The 21690-nt window shown below is 44.6% G+C and overlaps 2 pseudogenes; one reads left to right on the top strand and one right to left on the bottom strand.

The window, feature by feature from the left end:
- Window positions 1–16317: 16317 nt before the first annotated feature.
- Window positions 16318–16435, bottom strand: LOC134898369 (5S ribosomal RNA; annotated as a pseudogene).
- Window positions 16436–17841: 1406 nt separating this feature from the next.
- Window positions 17842–17959, top strand: LOC134898368 (5S ribosomal RNA; annotated as a pseudogene).
- The last annotated feature ends 3731 nt before the right edge of the window (window positions 17960–21690 follow it).

Raw genomic sequence — 21690 nt, 5'->3', positions numbered from 1 at the left:
ACTCACACCACAGCACCCGTTACTATACTCACACAGCTGCACACATTACTATACTCACACCACAGCACCCGTTACTATACTCACACAGCTGCACCCATTACTATACTCACACAGCTGCACCCGTTACTACACTCACACAGCTGCACCCATTACTATACTCACACCACAGCACCCGTTACTACACTCACACAGCTGCACCCATTACTATACTCACACAGCTGCACCCATTACTATACTCACACCACAGCACCCGTTACTACACTCACACAGCTGCACCCATTACTATACTCACACAGCTGCACCCATTACTATACTCACACCACAGCACCCGTTACTACACTCACACAGCTGCACCCATTACTATACTCACACCACAGCACCCGTTACTATACTCACACAGCTGCACCCGTTACTACACTCACACAGCTGCACCCATTACTATACTCACACAGCTGCACCCATTACTATACTCACACCACAGCACCCGTTACTACACTCACACAGCTGCACCCATTACTATACTCACACCACAGCACCCGTTACTACACTCACACAGCTGCACCCATTACTATACTCACACCACAGCACCCGTTACTACACTCACACAGCTGCACCCATTACTATACTCACACCACAGCACCCGTTACTATACTCACACAGCTGCACCCATTACTATACTCACACCACAGCACCCGTTACTATACTCACACAGCTGCACCCATTACTATACTCACACAGCTGCACCCGTTACTACACTCACACAGCTGCACCCATTACTATACTCACACAGCTGCACCCATTACTATACTCACACCACAGCACCCGTTACTATACTCACACAGCTGCACCCATTACTACACTCACACCACAGCACCCGTTACTATACTCACACAGCTGCACACATTACTATACTCACACCACAGCACCCGTTACTATACTCACACAGCTGCACCCATTACTATACTCACACCACAGCACCCGTTACTATACTCACACAGCTGCACCCATTACTACACTCACACCACAGCACCCGTTACTATACTCACACAGCTGCACACATTACTATACTCACACCACAGCACCCGTTACTATACTCACACAGCTGCACCCATTACTATACTCACACAGCTGCACCCGTTACTACACTCACACAGCTGCACCCATTACTATACTCACACCACAGCACCCGTTACTACACTCACACAGCTGCACCCATTACTATACTCACACAGCTGCACCCATTACTATACTCACACCACAGCACCCGTTACTACACTCACACAGCTGCACCCATTACTATACTCACACCACAGCACCCGTTACTATACTCACACAGCTGCACCCGTTACTACACTCACACAGCTGCACCCATTACTATACTCACACAGCTGCACCCATTACTATACTCACACCACAGCACCCGTTACTACACTCACACAGCTGCACCCATTACTATACTCACACCACAGCACCCGTTACTACACTCACACAGCTGCACCCATTACTATACTCACACCACAGCACCCGTTACTACACTCACACAGCTGCACCCATTACTATACTCACACCACAGCACCCGTTACTATACTCACACAGCTGCACCCATTACTATACTCACACCACAGCACCCGTTACTATACTCACACAGCTGCACCCATTACTATACTCACACAGCTGCACCCGTTACTACACTCACACAGCTGCACCCATTACTATACTCACACAGCTGCACCCATTACTATACTCACACCACAGCACCCGTTACTATACTCACACAGCTGCACCCATTACTACACTCACACCACAGCACCCGTTACTATACTCACACAGCTGCACACATTACTATACTCACACCACAGCACCCGTTACTATACTCACACAGCTGCACCCATTACTATACTCACACCACAGCACCCGTTACTATACTCACACAGCTGCACCCATTACTATACTCACACAGCTGCACCCATTACTACACTCACACAGCTGCACCCATTACTGCACTCACACAGCTGCACCAAAGTCTACACTGACACCACATAACTCGTTACTGCACTCATACAGCAGAACCCGCTACGACATTCCTACAACAGCACCCCTTACTACACACACACCGGAGCACCCCTTACTACACACACAGCAGCACTCCTTACTACACACACAGCAGCACTCCTTACTACACACACAGCAGCACTCCTTACTACACACACAGCAGCACTCATTACTACACACACAGCAGCACTCCTTACTACACACACAGCAGCACCCTTTACTACAAACCTACAGCAGCGCTCCTTACTACACACACACACCGGAGCACCCTTTACTACAAACCTACAGCAGCGCTCCTTGCTACACACACAGCAGCACTCCTTACTACACCACAGCAGCACTCCTTACTACACACACAGCAGCACTCCTTACTACACACACAGCAGCACTCCTTACTACACACACAGCAGCGCTCCTTACTACACACACAGCAGCACTCCTTACTACACACACAGCAGCACTCCTTACTACACACACAGCAGCACTCCTTACTACACACACAGCAGCGCTCCTTACTACACACACAGCAGCGCTCCTTACTACACACACAGCAGCGCTCCTTACTACACACACAGCAGCACTCCTTACTACACACACAGCAGCACTCCTTACTACACACACAGCAGCACTCCTTACTACACACACAGCAGCACTCCTTACTATACACACAGCAGCGCTCCTTACTACACACACACACCGGAGCACCCTTTACTACAAACCTACAGCAGCGCTCCTTACTACACACACAGCAGCGCTCCTTACTACACACACAGCAGCGCTCCTTACTACACACACAGCAGCACTCCTTACTACACACACAGCAGCACCCTTTACTACACACACAGCAGCACTCCTTACTACACACACAGCAGCACCCCTTACTACACACACACCGGAGCACCCTTTACTACACACACAGCAGCACTCCTTACTACACACACAGCAACACTCCTTATTACACACACAGCAGCGCTCCTTACTACACACACACAGCAGCACTCCTTACTACACACACAGCAGCACTCCTTACTACACACACAGCAGCACCGCTTACTACACACACACCGGAGCACCCTTTACTACACACACAGCAGCACTCCTTACTACACACACAGCAGCGCTCCTTACTACACACACAGCAGCACCCCTTACTACACACACACCGGAGCACCCTTTACTACACACACAGCAGCACTCCTTACTACACACACAGCAGCACTCCTTACTACACACACACAGCAGCACTCCTTACTACACACACAGCAGCACTCCTTACTACACACACAGCAGCACCCTTTACTACACACACAGCAGCACTCCTTACTACACACACACAGCAGCACTCCTTACTACACACACAGCAGCACTCCTTACTACACACACAGCAGCACCCTTTACTACACACACAGCAGCACTCCTTACTACACACACACAGCAGCACTCCTTACTACACACACACAGCAGCACTCCTTACTACACACACAGCAGCACTCCTTACTACACACACAGCAGCGCTCCTTACTACACACACAGCAGCGCTCCTTACTACACACACAGCAGCACTCCTTACTACACACACAGCAGCACTCCTTACTACACACACAGCAGCACCCCTTACTACACACACAGCAGCACCCCTTACTACACACACAGCAGCACTCCTTACTACACACACAGCAGCACTCCTTACTACACACACAGCAGCACTCCTTACTACACACACAGCAGCACTCCTTACTACACACACAGCAGCACCCTTTACTATACACACAGCAGCACCCTTTACTACACACACAGCAGCACTCCTTACTACACACACACACACACACACACACACACACGGTAGAACCCCTTACTACACACACACACACACACACACACACACCAGCACCCATTACCTACCCCCACCTAGCACTCTTAAGCCATTCATTGATCAATTTCAATATCCCAGTGACCACTAACACATTCACCTCCCCGCACCACCACATACACACATATACACACACAGTACACACTATACACATTTAAAGTACACACACACACACACACACACACACACACACACACACACACACACACACACACACACACACAACCACATATAATTACACTCTCAGTACACACAAACACCCACCACCACATATACACAAACACAGTTCACATTACATACACACAATAAAATACACACATACTCCCCCATCACAGCATATACACACAGACGCAGTTTGCTTTTAAAATCTGGTATAATCCAATTTATTAGGATATAAAGCATAAAAACTTGATATTATTTATAGTTTATATGGTTTATATAATGCTTATTGGTCCTAATACTAGTATACATAGACAGTACAATACATGACAAAAAACAAGAAACATTCAAACATTTAAAATGCCATTTTAGTAATGCAGCGGCAAGAAGGAATATTTCTGCTGACCTTTTTGACTGGATAAAAATCTGAATATAGGTAGATGCGCCTTATGCGGTTTACTCTCCTTCAGCGTTTTTGTACCTCTACAAACAGGTAAAAACAGGGGAAATTTACTCCTTACGATGTATACTTGAGGAAAAATAGGGGAAAACAGTGATTTTGGTCCAATAAAATAGGACAGCAGAAATATTCCTTATTGCCACAGCATTATTCAAATAGCATTTTAAGGGGTATATTCAATTGGTGTTGAAAACTGCCGTCTGTCGAAAAGACGGCAGTTTCAGACTTTTTAAGGTCGAATCGTGATTCAACGTATTCAGTGGAATTCGACTTGTCGAAAAGTGAGTGGATCGGCGGAATAGCTGCAGACCCACGTGCTTGTGTCGAAAAGTTTTTGCCCCCTTTTCGACCATCTCAGTTCGACTTTAAGAAAAGTGGAATGAGATGGGTACAGCAGAGCTGGAGATGGGGAGAGCCGAGCAGCGCTGGAGGACAGCCGCCACTCACAGCAGCGTCCACCTGTCTCGCTCGCTGGAGCCGAGTGGACGCTGCCATGAGCAGCGGCTGTGAGAGAGGGGGAGACAGGGAGCGGCGGCTGTGACGGGGATACGGAGCGGCTGCTGTGACAGGGGGACGGAGCGGCTGCTGTGACAGGGGGGACGGAGCGGCTGCTGTGACAGGGGGGACGGAGCGGCGGCTGTGACGGGGGGACGGAGCGGCGGCTGTGAGACAGAGGGGAGAGCCGCGGGCAGACGGGGCAGAGCAGCTCTACAGCAGCTGCTGGAAGGGCTCTCCCCCGTCTGCCCGCAGCTCTCTCCCGTCCCCCAGCCCGCATATCAATTCCACTTTTGTAAAAGTTGAATTGAGATGTCCATTGAATAGGCCAGGTCGGATCCATTCTGACAAATGAATGTCGGAATGGATCCGACTTCAATTGAATATACCCCTAAATGTTTAAATGTTTCTTGTCATGTATTGTTCTGTCTATGTATACTGGTATTAGGACCATCAGCATTATATAAACCATAAAAACGGTAAATATCCTGTTTTTATGCTTTGTATCCTAATATTGGATTACATCAGAATGTAAAATGAAACTGCGTATGTGATATTATTTGTGTAGAAGTGAGCGATGGCGGTTAAGGTGCGTACACACGGTGAGATTCTCGCTATGCGACAGGGGCTAAGACGGCAGTGCAAGCGTATAATGACTGTGCTAGCGATACTGACTATGTGCAAAGTGTCAATTTTGACGATCTTTTCTACGAGGTGGCTTGCCTGCACAGTCTATACGTGCGATGCCGTCCACGCGGGACTGCGCAGCGGCATCGCAATCGCAAGGTGACTTTCACCGTGCGATCTGCTCTAACTTTACTTATAATTTTGACAATATAGTCAAATTCGTAAGAAAATATCTCACCGTGTGTACACACCATTATATGTGCTAAGCATCCAATTTCTATGGGCTACTGGAACCCCTTCCCTCCTCAGCTGCCACTCATATAACAAACAGGTGCTAGCGCAGCCCTCCCAAACATAGCATATACACACATACCCCCATCACCACATATATACACACACACACACACACACACACAGTACGCACACATAAAGTACCCCCACATATAGTACGTACAAACACACACACACACCACCACCACATATACACATTACACACACACCACATATACACACATAAAGTACACACACACACCGCCACCACACAGTACACACAAAGTACACACCCACCACCACATATACACGCACACACAGAAAGTACACACACACCACCACATATACACACACAGTACACACTACACACAAATTACACCCCCCCAGCCCCACCACACACACACACACACACACACACACACACACACACACACACACACACACACACACACACACACACACACCACCACCACCACTACCACACATACACACAAGCACCCCCCATATACACAAACACTACCACATATACGAAGTTTGGTTACCCAGGATACTCGGGCGCCCTAGGTATGGGATGTTCCAACAAGCAGCGGCCTCAAAGACGGGGAAGTCACCCCCACAAAGGTAAACAAAAAACAAATGGAGAGGCTGCGCTATTCCAAAGATGTATCAACAATAATATAAATGTATCAATATACTTTTTAATAAAAAATATCTAAAATAGCATGGTGAATGCACCATAAACATGCAACAGTAAATACAATGAAAAAAATAAAAACATGCAATATTAAACTGTATGTTTGATTCGGTTACCCAAGTGGACAAATTGAATTGGAGAGTGGAAAGTCCGTTCCTAAATAATCCCCCAAGGTGAGTATAGTGTCCAGTTCAAGCAGTTTAGGAGATAAGCAATGTCTGATTGTAAGGTATATTGTATGGTATATATTACCGCTAGAGGTTTGTGATGCTCCAAGGTGTGAATGATGAGCTCCTCATGCAATGCGGTGAAGAAGATACGGTCGGTTCAACTTGCTATTAGAGTCCTCCATAAACAATGATAATCTGAATCAGGATGGGGGTAGTTCAGTCTTCCAACAATGTCCAAACTTGGGTCCTGGTGTACCTGACGCGTTTCGCTGCTGTCAGCTAGCAGCTTTTTCAAAGGACATTGCTTATCTCCTAAACTGCTTGAACTGGACACTATACTCACCTTGGGGGATTATTTAGGAACGGACTTTCCACTCTCCAATTCAATTTGTCCACTTGGGTAACCGAATCAAACATACAGTTTAATATTGCATGTTTTTATTTTTTTCATTGTATTTACTGTTGCATGTTTATGGTGCATTCACCATGCTATTTTAGATATTTTTATATTAAAAACTACCACATATACACCCACAGTACACACACACAAGTTTACTACCACATATACACACACAAAGTACACACAAACACCCCCACCACCACATATGCGCACACACACATTTTACACAATATTTCTATTCTTTGGACTTATTTGCATTACATGCACAGGAGGGAGTGTTTATATTCGGAAGGACATCCAATAGAATTATCCTACAGAGATAGGGGATTTTCCTTATGTTGGGTCTTCTCTGTACATCGCGGCAGGCTGCAGTGTGTATACAGGAGGTGGCCGGGGAAAGGCAGAGGCTAACTCCAAGAGATACTGGAGTTTTTTCCCTGGGACGGTGTGCCGCTGTTTGGGGAGGCCTCAGTTCAGTCAGTCTCGGTGGATACTGCTGATAAATCTAATTTGTTGAGTTAGATTCCCTCACAACGGTTGGTGACGCATTCTGTTGTGGGATGCAGTCCCTTTAACTAGTTCGATACCGTTATTTTTTCCTTTTCTGTGCAGACAGTGGAGGGTGAAAGGTAAGTGTTCTGCAGCCTTGGTAGGTTCGCAGAAGCGGATGTTGTGTTCTGTTTCTCAAACATCCACCACATGGGCTGAGTCTACCCGCCTGGACCCCACTCCGGTGGGGACTCGTCTACTACTTTTCAGTTAGTCCGGGAATAGACCAGAACCCGTGAGTTAATTGTAGAATCCAGAGGGGGACTGTCTGGAGTTACAGTTGTTTTCCCTCACTATTTTCCTAATAGATCTTACCGTTTCCCCTCTGGAAGGGGAGATAATACGCGACGCCATATCAGAGGTGCGTCAGGTTCAGGGCCTTATCCTCCTGTCCCGGTTAAAAAAAAAAAGTTTACAAGCGTCGTTCTACGCATTCAGATTACCTGGAACGATAGCCAGGATGATCTTTGCCATTTCACTGGAGTGATGGTAGTGTGATGGTTTTCTTTAAATAGTAAGATCCATTGTTATTCTGTAATGAGATGTTCGCCTGATTGAGGCGAGGTCAAGTAACGAGTGGTGCAAATCGTTATTTCTCTCTGTTCTTCAACACAGGGAAGGGCTGATGTTCCCAACGACGCAGATGTTGGAGGTGGTATCAGAGTAGATACTGAACGGTTGAGGTTCTGTGCTTTCCTGTGGTAAGTGGTCTGAGGACTCTGAGTCGGATCAGATTTGCAGTACCAATCCATCTGTTGTTCCATTGATGAAGAAGTTGGGTGCGGCCTAAGAGGCCTTTTTCGGTGAGCAGGTCAAATTCCAGAGTGGTTTTCATGGGACCTGTTGGGAATGTGGTCCGGGGCTCACCGGCACATGCACCGGAATATAATTCTAATGGCCAGGATATCACTCCTGTGAGTTCTCCTCAGTTCTCACTTCCTAGAGGGATGAAGATTCGGGATTCACGATTAGGTCCTGGTGTACATGTGTGCGGATCTCCGAGGCTGGGGAGCAGTCCTTGGATGGGAAATATTTTCAGAGGAAAAGGTCAAGCTGAGAAGCTTGTCTACAATAAGCTTTCTTGAAGTAAGAGCTATATTCAACGAACATATTCTTCGTGAGCTGCCGGTGTTAATTCTGTCAGACGACTAGGCAGCAGTGGCGTAAGTAAGCTGCTAGGGCGGAACAAGGAGCGAAGTGACAGTGGCAGAAGCTGAAGTAGTTTTCTGCTAGGTGGTAAGACTGGTAACCGTTTTATTAGCTGTCTTGGTTCCGGACGTAAGCGACGGAGAAATAGATTTCCTCTGCGGACGCGCTCTCCATCCGGGAGAAATAGTGTTGTCATAGAGACGTTTTAATGAAGTGACAAGTCTTTGAGGAGGGCCTCAATTGGACATGTTGTCGTCTCGCCTCAACGAGAGACCTCAGGAATATGGTTCCAGGTCAAGGGACACTCAAGCAATAGCAGTGGACGGCCTCGTGACACCTTGGGGGTTTTCAGTCAGTTTATGTGTCCCCTCCGCTTTCACTCTGCTGAAGGTGATTAACGTAAGAAGAACAGAGGTTCCGGCGATACCCATTGTTCCGGTATAGCCAAGGAGGGCTTGGTATCCAGTTCTTCAAGATATATTCATAGAAAATCCCTGTCCTCCTCTACGGGAGGAAACTGTTACAGCAAGATCCGAGTGTGTATTAGGACTTATCGCAGCTGCGTTTGACGGAGTAGCGGTTGAACGCAATATCCTAGTCCGATCTGGTTTTCCCAGTGAGGTCATTTCCACACTTCTTCAGACTAATAAAGAAGTAACGGCGAAGCCTTAACACCATGTTTGGCGTGAATATGTGTCTTGCTGTAAATCTAAGAAGCTTCCTACGGCAGTCTTTCAGCTGAGTCGTTCTTATCCGTTCTTTGCAAGCAGGTGTGGATGCAGTTAGACTCCGTTTCACAATAATTTTGGACTTGTAAATTTTCTTTTAAAAAAAAGAATTGGCCACTTTTCCGGAAGTTAAGACTTTTGTGAAAGGAGTACCGCACATCCAACCTCCATTTGTGCCCCATTGGCACAATGGGCTTTTGACGTGGTGTTGCGTTTCTTGTGTCTCACTGATTGGAACCTTTTATTAAAGGTTGTGTTAAAAATTTTCTCTTGGAGAGTGGTCATGCTTTTGCTTTGTAGGCGACCGCAAGGTGGTTGTTGGAAGTAGTGGCTTTGTCTCACAAGAGCCCCTGTTTGGTCTTCCAAGTGGATAGAATTGAGAACTCAGATTGTAGTTCTGCCGAAAGGGTTTTGGGGTTTTTCAAAAACCTGCCTTTTTTCGATGCCGGTGGTAACTTCAGCATTGGCTGATTCAATCTTTCTCGATATAGTCAGGGCTGTGAAGATTTATGTCGCCATTTGGGCTCAGTTTGGGGAAACAGAGGCTCTGTTTGTCCGGTATACTCCCAGCGTGCTTGGGACACCTGTGTCTCTGCAGTCTGTTTCCTGCTGGATCTGTGATACGATTCGGTGTGCTAGTTCTACGGCTGGATTGCCATTACCGAAGTCGGGGGAGACCCATTCTACTAGGAAGATGGGTTATTTTTGGCCAGTTGCCCCAGTTATCTAGGCGGGTTAGCTTTGCCAAGCAGTTACTTGGTCGGGTTTCAAACACCTTTGCTAAGCTCTACAAGTTTGATACCCTGGATGATGGGGACCTCATGTTTGCTCAATCGGTGCTGCAGAGTCGTCCGCACTCTCCCGCCTGTTATGGAGCTTTGGTATTGACCCCATGGTCCTTTTGGAGTCCCCAGCATCCTCTAGGACGTAAGAGAAAATAGGATTTTAATACCTACCGGTAAATCCTTTTCTCCTAGTCCATAGAGGATGCTGGGCGCCCGTCCCAGTGCGTACTGTGTCTGCTGCTATTGTTTTTGGTGGCACTTTGTGGTGTTTCTTCTCTGTCAGGCTGACGTTGTTCATGCCATGGCATGTGATTTCTTATTGTTGGTAGGCTAACACACAGGTTGTGTTGCATATTCTCTCAGCATATGGCGGTATGGTTTTCATACCGTGGGCTGGTTTTCTGTTGAAAGCCATGTCTTGCGGTATGTTCGTGGTGTGAGCTGGTATAACACTCACTGTGTTTAAATGATAAATTCTTTCCTCGAAATGTCCATCTCTCCTGGGCACAGTTTTCTAACTGAGGTCTGGAGGAGGGGCATAGAGGGAGGAGCCAGTTCACACCCAGTTTAAGTCTTTATAGTGTGCCCAAGCTCCTGCGGATCCATCTATACCCCATGGTCCTTTTGGAGTCCCCAGCATCCTCTATGGACTAGGAGAAAAGGATTTACTGGTAGGTATTAAAATCCTATTATTATTATTATTATTATTATTATTATTATTATACAGGTGGAGCAGCCTGTGGTGTCCTGTTGTTGTTGTTGTTGCTATTGTTGTTGTTATTGTTATTATTATTATTATTATTATTTAGAGGGAGCAGCCTGTGGTGTCTTGTTATTATTATTATTATTATTATTATTATTATTATTATACAGGGGGAGCAGCCTGTGGTGTCTTGTTATTATTATTATTATTATTATTATTATTATTATTATTATTATACAGGGGGAGAAGCCAGTAGTGTCTTGTTGTTGTTGTTGTTATTATACAGGGGGAGCAGCCTTTGGTGTCCTGTTATTATTATAATACAGGAGTAGCAGCCTGTGGTGTCCTGTTATTATTATAATACAGGAGGAGCAACCTGTGGAATCCAGTTATAATAATAATAATAATAATAATAATAATTATTATTATTATTATTATTATTATTATTATTATACAGAGGGAGCAGCAGCCTGTGGTGTCCTGTAATTATTATTAATTTACAAGAGGAGCAGCTTGTGGTGTCCTGTTATTATTATACAGGGTGAGCAGCCTGTGGTGTCCTGTTATTATAATACATGGGAGTAGCCTGTGGTGTCCTATTATTATTATGATTATTATTATTATTATTATTATTATTATTATTATTATTATTTTTATACTGGGGTGCAGCCTTTCGTGTCGTTGTTGTTGTTATTATTATTATTAATTTTATTATATGAAATTGTGGGGATTGAAGATATTGCTCAAATTCTAGGATATATTAAAGCAGAGACCATAATATCCCTGGCATGTGTAACAGATGATAATTGGAGCAGTATAAAGCAAATGTATATCACACTCCTGGGACTGTCCTGTCACAGTGACATCATTTATATCTATAGTAATAATACAGGGACATGACTGGGGAGGTGAGGGTGACCTGGGAATGTCATAGTGACCTCACTAATATCTATAGTAATAATACAGGGACATGATTGGGGAGGTGAGGGGATCTGGGAGCGTCACAGTGACATCACTAATATCTATAGTAATAATACAGGGACATGATTGGGGAGGTGAGGGGATCTGGGAGTGTCACAGTGACATCACTTATATCTATAGTAATAATACAGAGACATGACTGGGGAGGTGAGGGGTCTGGGAATGTAACAGTGACCTCACTAATATCTATAGTAATAGTACAGGGACATGATTGGGGAGGTGAGGGGGACCTGGGAGTGTCACAGTGACATCACTTATATCTATAGTAATTATACAGGAACATGACTGGGGAGATGAGGGGTCTGGGAATGTAACAGTGACCTCACTAATATGTATAGTAATAATACAGGGACATGATTGGGGAGGTGAGGGGGACCTGGGAGTGCCACAGTGACAAGAGAAAGAAAGTGGACTTCTTTGTGGGCGCATTTTTGTGAAGAAATAATGAGATATTCTCAAAGAATAAAACTTCAACTTTTATTACAAATGATTTATTCAATCTCCTGAGAACAAATAATGGGGCAGATGTATTAACCTGGAGATGGCATAAGGAAGTGATAAACCAGTGAAAAATTAAAGGTGATACACGCACAAGCCAATCACCTCCTAACTGTTAATTTACATATTGGAACTGATTGGTTGGTGTGTTTATCACCTTGCATTTATCACTGGTTTATCATTTCCTTATAAAGATGAGCGGGTTCGGTTTTACTCGGTTCTCAATACGCCATTTTATGCCTTCTCCAGGTTAATACATCTGCCACATTGTTTCTTGCCGCCTCCCCCCTGTCTATCTCCTGCTGCCTTTCCCCTGCCTGTCTCCTTCAGCCTTTCCCCTGCTTGTCTCCTGCAGCCTTTCCCCTGCCTGTCTCCTGCAGCCTTTCCCCTGCCTGTCTCCTGCAGCCTTCCCCTGCCTGTCTCCTGCAACCTTTCCCCTGCCTGTCTCCTGCCACCTTTCCCTTGCTTGTCTCCTGCAGCCTTCCCCCTGCCTGTCTCCTGCAGGCTTTCCCTTGCCTGTCTCCTGCCGCCTTTCCCCTGCCTGTCTCCTGCCACCTTTGCTACACCATCAGCTGGATCTGTGAATCCTGAGGTCTAGGAGACTGTACGCCGCAGCTCCATGAATGAGGCCATGAAATTTCCCTCAGGAGACCCTGTCCCTTCACAACCAATTCTCACCCTTACACCACTTCATGGCTGCAGCCATACTCGTCTGACAACTCAGGACACATAGAGCACATGCTCCGTACGGGTTTTGCACATGAGCGGTGTACCGAACATCAGCTCATTGTGACTCCACCCACAATAGCGCTAATATCTAGATCAGGCCCACTATGCAGTACAGCCTTATGGGGCTGGGTCACAGGAACCTCGGAGATACTGACCAGGACTCTATGGCTGTGGGGAAGTAGGAGACTTAATGACCACTCTATTCCACATTTACTATGTTACATGTGCAGTATGTTTTATGTATTATATTTATTCCAGGAACTCCAGCTGTGGGGAACGGAGTCTTTATTACACATCACACGTTCTGTATTCTCTCTGATTCAAGGACAAGGACAGGAGTCACAGGACTGAGAGGATAATAAATATCACCCTGGAGATCATCTACCTGCTGACTGGGGAGGTGAGTGGATCTGGGAGCGTCACAGTGACCTTATATCTATAGTAACAATACAGGAACATGACTGGGGAGGTGAGGGGATCTTGGAGCGTCACAGTGATTTATATCTATAGTAATCATACAGGGACATGACTGGGGAGGTGAGGTGATCTGGGAGTGTCACAGTGACATCACTTATATCTATAGTAACAATACAGGAAAATGACTGGGGAGGTGAGGGGGACCTGGGAGCATCACAATGACCTTATATGTAGAGTAATAATACAGGGACATGACTGGGGAGGTGAGGGGATCTGGGAGCATCACAGTGACCTAATATCTATAGTAATAATAAAGGGACATGACTGGGGAGGTGAGTGGATCTAGGAGTGTCACAGTGACCTCACTAATATCTACAGTAATAATACAGGGACATGACTGGGGAGATGAGGGGATCTGGGAGCGTCACAGTGACCTTATATCTAGAGTAATCATACAGGGACATGACTGGGGAGGTGAGTTTATCTGGGAGTGTCACAGTGACCTCACTAATATCTACAGTAATAATACAGGGACATGACTGGGGAGGTGAGGGGATCTGGGAGTGTCAAAGGGACCTTATATCTATAGTAATAATACAGGGACATAACTGGGGAGATGAGAGGATCTGGGAGCATCACAGTGACCTTATATCTATAGTAATAATACAGGGACATGACTGGGGAGGTGAGAAGATTCGGGAGTGTCACAGTGACATCACTTATATCTATAGTAATAATACAGGGACATGACTGGGGAGGTGATAGGATCTGGGAGCATCACTGTGACCTTATATCTATAGTAATAATACAGGGACATGACTGAGGATGTGAGTGGATCTGGGAGCGTAACAATGACCTTAAATCTATAGTAATAATACAGGGACATGACTGGGGAGGTGATAGGATCTGGGAGCATCACTGTGACCTTATATCTATAGTAATAATACAGGGACATGACTGGGGAGGTGAGGGGATCTGGGAGTGTCACTGTGACATTACTAATATCTATAGTTATAATACAGGGATATGACTGGGGAGATTAGGGAATCGGATCGTAACAGTGAGGTCACATATCTATACTAATAATACAGCGATGTCAGTGGGGAGGTGAGGGGGTCTTAGAGCATCGCAGTGACATCACTTGTATCTATAGTAATAATATAGGGACATGACTGGGGAGGTGACGGGATCTGGGCGCGTCACAGTGACATCACTTATATCTATAGTAATAATACAGGGACATGACTGGGGAGGAAAGGGGATCTGGGAGCGGCGCAGTGATGTCACATATCTATAGTAATAACACAGGGACATGAGAGGGGAGGTGAGGTGATCTGGGCGTGTCTCAGTGACATCACATATCTATAGTTTTATAGGGACATAACTGGGGAGGTATAGGGATCTGGGAGCGGCACAGTGAAGTCACATATATCTATAGTAATAATAGAGGGACATGACTGGGGAGTTGAAGGGATCTGGGAGCATCACTTTGATGTCACATATATCTATAGGAATAATACAGGGACATGACTGGGGAGGTGAAGGGATTTGGGAGTGTCACAGTGATGTCACTTTTGTCTATAGTAATAATACAGGGACATGACTGGGGAGGTGAGGGGATTTGGTAGTGTCACAGTGATGTCACTTGTGTCTATAGTAATAATACAGGGACATGAATGGGGAGATGAAGGAATCTTAGGGCTTCATAGTGACGTCACTCATCTCTATAGTAATAATACAGGGACATGACTGTGAAGGTGATAGGATCTGGGAGCGTCACAGTGACCTTATATCTATAGTAACAAGGAAGGTTGGTGATTCCGCACCAGTATTACACAATTACATGTGTTTACAAAGACCAGTATACATTTATACGGAGATAATCTCTTATTGCCATCTGGTGGTGCACCCAGAGTCAGGAAAAAGCTAGAGCAAACATAGAATAAAGAAGACTCTTGTTTGGGTGCACTCTTGTTAAATGTGTATTTGTGAATAATATTAAGACATAAAGTTTTATTATGCTTTATTAAAATATTGTCCGTATCCACTCATTCTCCCCATGAAATTATTGTAAATCACAAGAAGGAGATACCCACAAATGTATTTGTTGGGGAAAAAAAGGTTACAAACGGGGTTAGTATGTCCTGGTTTAGTCTATCCCAATATAGACTGGCATGGAGGTGTAGATATAATCACCATACACCTGTTCTCATGCCATACCAGTACAAGCAATGCTTGTGTTAATGGGACCAAAATTGGTCATGCAAAAGTAGGTATCAATTACACCGGGAGTGTGTATAGCATATATACTACCTCGTCCTGTCCTCAGCACACAAACCCTAATGGGTGTGCCTGATATGGTTGGAATTAATAATTCCTAATTAATTCTCGCCTGAGAAAATAACCATACATCTGTTCTCATACCGTATCAGTACAGGCAGCGCATATATTGATGAGACCAAAGTTAATCATGTACACATATTCTTGCCTGAAAAAAAATCAGGAAAAATAAATACAGGTGGGAAAGAAGAAGTAGTGGTGATACTGCTGTTGGTATTGAGTTTTAAATTGAAACAGCCTCAGATTACTACACTGGGTATTCTCTGAGGGTCACCCCTCAGATACTGACCCAGCCCATCACCGTTTTGCTTCCAAGATCAGACGAGGTTGGGCTCTAGCGGTGAGGTATGATAGTAACCTGTAAATGAGGTGTTCCACTCACCAATGAGAGTGCACCTAATCAGTAGATTAAGGGAGAAGTGTGGATCTGCTGTCTATGTTAGACCTGGGATTGCTCCCAGGAATCATGGATGAGAGTCCACGAAAATAAGGAAAGTAATGAATTCTTTATTAGAAATAAGAAGATAACACAATACACTATTCAGGCATAATTGCACATCTGTATTGTCTATGGTATGTGTTCACGGTGTCTCCGTATGCGTAAATCGTGGAAAATGCCCTATTATGGGAGAAAATTTCATCCACACATTTTCATTTCAATTTGAACAACATATCCAATAGTATCAGAAAGAAAGGTCTCAGATGCAGTGTATGTAAGAATATATGACGGGTGAAGGTAATATAGTAATCAAGTACAGCATACGTGTATCACGGCTGGAGCTATCATCTCCATTCATTGGTTACACCTAGGATAGATATGCTGTCTTAAACATCAATTAGTGTATACGCCACCGAATAATTACAAAAACTGATAGAAAAAATAATATCAAAGGTGATACCGATTACCGCCCAGGTCCCTGGGTCAGTTAAGGGTGATTGGTAGTATTGGTATTCTCCCGTGTAGGATCCTATTGCATGCCTTGCTCAGAGTCCTTATTGCATATTTGGATAGGAAAACGCGTTTCACCCGTAACAACGGGCTTGCTCACTTCCAATGCTGAAGTGAGCATTGGAAGTGAGCAAGCCCGTTGTTACGGGTGAAACGCGTTTTCCTATCCAAATATGCAATAAGGACTCTGAGCAAGGCATGCAATAGGATCCTACACGGGAGAATACCAATACTACCAATCACCCTTAACTGACCCAGGGACCTGGGCGGTAATCGGTATCACCTTTGATATTATTTTTTCTATCAGTTTTTGTAATTATTCGGTGGCGTATACACTAATTGATGTTTAAGACAGCATATCTATCCTAGGTGTAACCAATGAATGGAGATGATAGCTCCAGCCGTGATACACGTATGCTGTACTTGATTACTATATTACCTTCACCCGTCATATATTCTTACATACACTGCATCTGAGACCTTTCTTTCTGATACTATTGGATATGTTGTTCAAATTGAAATGAAAATGTGTGGATGAAATTTTCTCCCATAATAGGGCATTTTCCACGATTTACGCATACGGAGACACCGTGAACACATACCATAGACAATACAGATGTGCAATTATGCCTGAATAGTGTATTGTGTTATCTTCTTATTTCTAATAAAGAATTCATTACTTTCCTTATTTTCGTGGACTCTCATCCATGATTCCTGGGAGCAATCCCAGGTCTAACATAGACAGCAGATCCACACTTCTCCCTTAATCTACTGATTAGGTGCACTCTCATTGGTGAGTGGAACACCTCATTTACAGGTTACTATCATACCTCACCGCTAGAGCCCAACCTCGTCTGATCTTGGAAGCAAAACGGTGATGGGCTGGGTCAGTATCTGAGGGGTGACCCTCAGAGAATACCCAGTGTAGTAATCTGAGGCTGTTTCAATTTAAAACTCAATACCAACAGCAGTATCACCACTACTTCTTCTTTCCCACCTGTATTTATTTTTCCTGATTTTTTTTCAGGCAAGAATATGTGTACATGATTAACTTTGGTCTCATCAATATATGCGCTGCCTGTACTGATACGGTATGAGAACAGATGTATGGTTATTTTCTCAGGCGAGAATTAATTAGGAATTATTAATTCCAACCATATCAGGCACACCCATTAGGGTTTGTGTGCTGAGGACAGGACGAGGTAGTATATATGCTATACACACTCCCGGTGTAATTGATACCTACTTTTGCATGACCAATTTTGGTCCCATTAACACAAGCATTGCTTGTACTGGTATGGCATGAGAACAGGTGTATGGTGATTATATCTACACCTCCATGCCAGTCTATATTGGGATAGACTAAACCAGGACATACTAACCCCGTTTGTAACCTTTTTTTCCCCAACAAATACATTTGTGGGTATCTCCTTCTTGTGATTTACAATAATTTCATGGGGAGAATGAGTGGATACGGACAATATTTTAATAAAGCATAATAAAACTTTATGTCTTAATATTATTCACAAATACACATTTAACAAGAGTGCACCCAAACAAGAGTCTTCTTTATTCTATGTTTGCTCTATCTATAGTAACAATACAGGAACATGACTGAGGAGGTGAGGGGATCTTGAAGCGTCACAGTGACCTTAAATCTATAGTAATCATACAGGGACATGACTGGGGAGGTGAGGGGATCTGGGAGTGTCACAGTGACATCACTTATATCTATATTAACAATACAGGAACATGACTGGTGAGGTGAGGGGGACCTGGGAGCATCACAATGACCTTATATCTAGAGTAATAATACAGGTACATGACTGGGGAGGTGAGGGGATCTGGGAGCATCACTGTGACCTAATATCTATAGTAATAATAAAGGGACATGACTGGGGACGTGAGTGGATCTGGGAGTGTCACAGTGACCTCACTAATATCTACAGTAATAATACAGGGACATGACTGGGGAGATGAGGGGATCTGGGAGCGTCACAGTGACCTTATATCTATAGTAATCATACAGGGACATGACTGGGGAGGTGAGTTTATCTGGGAGTGTCACAGTGACCTCACTAATATCTACAGTAATAATACAGGGAGATGACTGGGGAGGTGAGGGGATCTGGGAGTGTCACATGGACCTTATATCTATAGTAATAATACAGGGACATAACTGGGGAGATGAGAGGATCTGGGAGCATCACAGGGACCTTATATCTATACTAATAAACGGACATGACTGGGGAGGTGAGGGGATCTGGGAGCGTAACAGTGACCTTATATCTATAGTAATAATACAGGGACATGACTAGGGAGGTGAGAAGATTCGGGAGTGTCACAGTGACATCACTTATATCTATAGTAATAATACAGGGACATGACTGGGGAGGTGATAGGATCTGGGAGCATCACTGTGACCTTATATCTATAGTAATAATACAGGGACATGACTGGGGAGGTGAGTGGATCTGGGAGCGTAACAATTACCTTATATATATACTAATAATACAGGGACATGACTGTGGAGGTGAAAAGATCTGGGAGTGTCACAGTGACATCACTTATATCTATATTAACAATACAGGAACATGACTGGTGAGGTGAGGGGGACCTGGGAGCATCACAATGACCTTATATCTAGAGTAATAATACAGGGACATGACTGGGGAGGTGATAGGATCTGGGAGCATCACTGTGACCTTATATCTATAGTAATAATACAGGGACATGACTGGGGAGGTGAGGGAATCTGGGAGTGTCACTGTAGACCTCACTTTTATCTATAGTAATAAAACAGGGATATGACTAGAGAGGTGAGGTGTACTGGAAGCATCACTTTTATCTAAATTAATAAGACAAGGACATGACTGGGGAGGTGGGGCAGATCTAGGAGCGTCACAGTGATGTCACTTATATCTATGGTAATAATACAGGGACATGACTAATGAGGTGTGTGGCTCTTGAAGCTATACAGTGAAATTACTCTTTTCTATAGTAATAATACAGGGACATGACTGGGGAGGTGAGGGGATCTGGGAGTGTCACGGTGACATTACTAATATCTATAGTTATAATACAGGGATATGACTGGGGAGGTTAGGGAATCGGATCGTAACAGTGAGGTCACATATCTATACTAATAATACAGCGATGTCAGTGGGGAGGTGAGGGGGTCTTAGAGCATCGCAGTGACATCACTGATATCTATAGTAATAATATAGGGACATGACTGGGGAGGTGAGGGGATTTTGAAGTGTTACTGATAAGTAACTTATATCTATAGTAATAATACAGGGACTTGACTGCGGAGGTGGGGGGATCTGGGAGCATCACAGTGAAATCACTTGTATCTATAGTAATAATATAGGGACATGATTGGGGAGGTGACGGGATCTGGGCGCGTCACAGTGACATCACTTATATCTATAGTGATAATACAGGGACATGACTGGGGAGGAAAGGGGATCTGGGAGTGGCGCAGTGATGTCACATATCTATAGTAATAACACAGGGACATGACAGGGGAGGTGAGGTGATCTGGGAGTGTCTCAGTGACATCACATATCTATAGTTTCACAGGGACATAACTGGGGAGGTATAGGGATCTGGGAGCGGCACAGTGAAGTCACATATATCTATAGTAATAATAGAGGGACATGACTGGGGAGTTGAAGGGATCTGGGAGCATCACTTTGATATCACATATATCTATAGGAATAATACAGGGACATGACTGGGGAGGTAAGGGGATTTGGGAGTGTCACAGTGATGTCACTTTTGTCTATAGCAATAATACAGGGACATGACTGGGGAGGTGAGGGGATTTGGTAGTGTCACAGTGATGTCACTTTTGTCTATAGTAATAATACAGGGACATGAATGGGGAGGTGAAGGAATCTTGGGGCTTCATAGTGACGTCACTCATCTCTATAGTAATAATACAGGGACATGACTGTTAAGGTGATAGGATCTGGGAGCGTCACAGAGAAATCACTTATATCTATATCAATAATACAGGGACGTGACTGGGGAATTGAAGGGGGCTGGCAGAGTCACAGTGACGTCACTTATATCTATAGTAATAATACAGGGACATGAGGAGATCTAGGAGCGTCACTGTGATGTCACTTATATCTATAGTAATAATACATGGACATGACTGGTGAGTTTGGGGGATCTGGGAGCATCACAGAAAAATCACTTATATCTATAGTAATAATACAGGGACATGACTGAGGAGGTGAGGGGATCTGGGAGTGTCACAGTGACATCACATATCTATAGTAATAATACAGGGACATGACTGGGGAGGTGAGGGGATCTGGGAGTGTATATATTGATATTTGATGTCTCCACCATTACACAGGATTACACAATAGTGAAGAAGACATCCAATGAGTATGAGACACCCAGCAGCCATCCCCCTGTATCAGGAGGACTGAGTAGAACCCAGAGCCCCTTCACGGTGCCTCCACCTCACTCACTGACACATGAGATACACAATGATCAGAAGATCCTGGAACTCACCAAGAAGATCATTCAGTTGCTGACTGGAGAGGTGACAGCTGGGAATGGGGCATTATACAGTAACACCGGGGAACGTGTCTGGGTGATGACTGGAGAGGTGACTGGCGGGAATGGGGCATTATACAGTAACAC

This window comes from Pseudophryne corroboree, chromosome 3 (assembly GCF_028390025.1).
Source record: "Pseudophryne corroboree isolate aPseCor3 chromosome 3, aPseCor3.hap2, whole genome shotgun sequence".
Lineage (NCBI taxonomy): Eukaryota > Metazoa > Chordata > Amphibia > Anura > Myobatrachidae > Pseudophryne > Pseudophryne corroboree.
This window is presented reverse-complemented; position numbering and strand designations above follow the sequence as displayed.